Source organism: Atractosteus spatula, chromosome 10 (assembly GCF_055471065.1).
Source record: "Atractosteus spatula isolate fAtrSpa1 chromosome 10, fAtrSpa1.hap1, whole genome shotgun sequence".
Classification (NCBI taxonomy): Eukaryota; Metazoa; Chordata; class Actinopteri; order Semionotiformes; family Lepisosteidae; genus Atractosteus; species Atractosteus spatula.
The window spans coordinates 7,368,030-7,371,728 of record NC_142715.1 but is presented as its reverse complement, the minus strand read 5'-3'; the positions used below and the strand labels follow the sequence as shown (position 1 = coordinate 7,371,728).

The following is a 3,699-nucleotide window of genomic DNA, read 5'->3' as shown; positions in this document are numbered from 1 at the left end:
AGAAGGAGATGACTGGGATCAGCCACCCGAAAAGACTTTTGGGAGGACTGATTGCTGCCGCCACTGTTGCATGTTTGCTTTTTCTGGTAGGTTTGTGTGCTACTGGCACTCTCCCCCTGACTGCCCCAAGAAGGCAGGTGTCCGAGATGCCAGAGGGGAGTGACAGACTGTATCAACAGCAGCAAAAGTTGGAAAGCTTAGGGAAAACCCTACAGGCAACTTCCTATGCAACAGGGTTAAACCTTATTCCCCAACCAGTGGACATGATTGTTGGTGTTATACAGTGGGTTTATGCTTGTGTGCAACAGGCCAGAATGTTGACACAAGACCTGTTAAGGGAGCTTAGTGCCACTGTAGCCAGTCTAGCCATGGCACAATTCCCATACCACTTGATTCCACTCTTCTCAGTAGAGGAGTATGTGACATTAACCCCATCGCTCATAGCTCACCCAGAAGGCAATCCAAGATTGAATTCGGTTCCAAATCTTGAGATGGGTATGGCTACCAAAGCTATCCATTGGCTGTGTCTAAACGATTCACCAATGAAGGGTGTAAAGCTACTAACGAGCAGAGGGAGGTTAGTGAACCCCATGAAGAGCAGGTGGGACGTAAATGGCTGGTCAACACACCACATTTAACTGTCACCATGACTTGTGACAGGCATGATACAGCTACCGCAATGCAGCTACCTAATCAAACAGTTTTCCTGCAAGTTCCCGAGGAGGCCATAGTACAGCTTGAACTTAACACTGTACTGTCTAGAACCAGACAACATAAGACCAAACTTGAGGTCGTGGATGCCTTCAGGTGCCACACTATTGAATTGGATAGAAATCCAAGAAACAGCAAGCCCTGAAGAAGTACAGGTAGTTAGTTTGCTTTAATGGAACAAACCTCCAAACCACCCTAGCAGATACCCAACACAGGTGTTGTGGTTTATCGGGGGGCTGGGAACAGGAACTGGTGTTATTGTAACACTGCTGCTGGGTAGCTGGATCATGACTGACAGTGTACTCTGAATGCTGTACTCTCACATCAAGATGTACTCCGGGTAGCATGAATGAGTCAAAGGTAGCATGTCAAAAGAAAGGAAGTGACTTCTCCCCAAATATCTACTACAGAGGTATCAGATATTGACAGTGAACTTCCTGATGTGTAATTCCTAGACTTAGATAATGTCTCCTACCGTGTTTATACATACTCCAGATGTTATTCATCATGTTTGTTCCCAATGCTGGTTCCGGTATGAATTCTCGAGGAGTAATGTGGACATTTAAGATTAATGTTCTAATAGCAAGGGACATCACTTAACTCTGTTTTGTTTTGAAGGCAACAACGCCTCAGGACCTCGTGACCTTCAAAAAGGGGGGATATGTAGCGGCGAGGCTTATTAATAAGGCAGAATTAAGTGTTTCTGAGCTTTCCCAAATTAGGCCTCATCTCTCTGTTCATCTCTGTGGTGCAGCCACAGAGAAACTATTCATGCAGGCTGATTTAAGGTTTCCTTTGATAAGGTTTCCTAGGACAGCTCCCAAAGGGGGATGCACTTAGCTAAGCCTGGCTATCATGATCAATGGTCATCCATTGGCGCCTATCTGTCTAGGGAGTGCCAGATGGACATCTGGACTGCATTCCTAAGTGTCAGGAGTAAGTGACTCATATCTCACCTTGCTCAACCAATCAGGGACTGGTAGGGCCGAGTAACCCACGTGGGACTCTGATGCCCATGGAACTTTCAGCCAATCAACGAGCTGAAGTTCCTCCAGGTAAAAACAGGCAACACAGAGAGCCTGTGAGATTCAGAAGGGATTCAGGAGAATTCTGTGGACTTTTCTAAAGGGAATTCAAAGGAGAATTCCAGGGCAGGACGGCCCAGGAGCAGAAGGCTCCCAAGGGTAGGACATTCTCGCAGCGCGCCTCCTGACCATCCTGAGACTCAGCCCGGACAACCACGGAACTTTCCTTTGTTCTTAGAGTCTAGAGCGGAGGTTGCCAGAGAATAACCAGAGGATCCACCCGAGGTTAGCACCAGCAGCAGGCCTCGTGAACAGGTCGGAACTGTGGACAGCTTAATCACTATTCAGAACTAGCTCTTCATCAGGAACGAACCGGTCCTCTTCCTGACTTGCTGGGACCCACAGTCATCTTTTCTCCTGTGCACAAACTTTGCTAGTTAAAGCCAACACTAACTATCTGGTCAGTGAACATCAGCAGCGCACCGTCGCAAGCCGCACAGCACAGCCTGGCACCGAGCCAGAGAGCGCGGATTGGACAGCAACAGCCTGCAACTGTTTCTTTGTCCCCGCAGGAGATCTGAATCCCCAGAGATTGGATGAGTATTCAACTTCAATGCATTACAGCTCGAGAATTCAATTGTTATCCCAACCAGTTGATATCAATTTAATTCCTAAGAGTTATGTACTTGTTTTGAGTATCTAATGTAGAAGTTATAACCAAGTTCATTTACGAAACGGTCTTAATGAATGATATACTGAACGTATGTCCTCTTGATATATGTAACTCTTTGTAATTGACTGAATATATATTTTGTATTCTGATAACCCTCGCGATAAGATCTGTTAGGTTTATATGCATATTGTATGTATTAATAAATGTATCCTCGTGTATTAGTACCTGTGTGTGTGCATTGTTTGAGTTATATCGCATGGTTGGATTCTAAAGCCATCAAAAGAATCAATTTTGTGATTTACTGCTACAATTAATAATTGTCCCAGTAAATGCCCAAACCCTACAGAACTGGTGCTTTCAGAGAGCACACTACATTACATTTTGGCTATGGCAACATTACAACAGCAAAACGACTGACTTTGAAAAGGGAATGAATGTCCGGAAGGAGTAGTGTAACCAGCTTGAAATGCTTCTCCGGACCTCTAACTAAAAGAAACCGGGAACCAGCAGTGGCATCGACTCCTTTCGAACTGGGATCCTATCGCAGCTCGTGGTGTCGTAACTCTTCTGTATCTGATATTGGACCAAGCACATCAGGGGAAAGCGCGAATGCAGTCCCCCACTACCAGAAATTATGCAGTCGAGATTCCCACATTTGGGGAATTCGCAGGGGTCAGCACAGCCGGAGTGCAATGGCCGAGCCTCGCCCTGGGTGAACCGATTTTTTAAGAACTTTATTTTCTTTTCACAAAAAAATACAGGACATCACAAATTAGAAAGCTTTACATTAATATACATACTTAAAACATTATATATGATCACATTTCATTACATTTTGACAAGGTACCAGTTACATAGCAACAATTTCTTTTTTTCTGGTGCAAATCACATTCTTTACTTAAACATGATAATGTTTTTCACAGTTTCTTGAGATATTGACCTATGCTCTCTATTTCCCTCAGATTTTCTGCTTCCTCCCTCCCTTCTCTCCACAGATCTCTGAGGTAATAGTTCTCTCAGGTGCCTTGACTGGGACCTCGATGCCTTTGAACAGCCCCATGTTCCTCACTCTCCACAGGGCGTCTTTCCCACTGTTCACCACGGCCCAGATCCTGTCAAACACGTCAGGAGGAAGTTTGACAGGAGAGATGCCGTATATGACGAAAGCAGCGGTCAGGGTAAATTGGGGCGAGAGAGCTTGCAACCAATCTTCAAACTGTGCCCAGAAGGCCTTAGCAAAAAAGCAGGACCACAGGAGATGGGTCACAGTCTCCTCCTCGCCGCAGCTCA

The 3,699-nt window shown here is 45.4% G+C and overlaps 1 non-coding gene across 1 annotated transcript; it reads right to left on the bottom strand.

The window, feature by feature from the left end:
- Positions 1 to 3,003: 3,003 nt before the first annotated feature.
- LOC148824683 (U1 spliceosomal RNA) lies at positions 3,004 to 3,168 on the bottom strand. Its single transcript, XR_016092443.1, has one exon. It is a non-coding gene; the product is annotated as a U1 spliceosomal RNA (small nuclear RNA).
- Between the last annotated feature and the right edge of the window lie 531 nt (positions 3,169 to 3,699).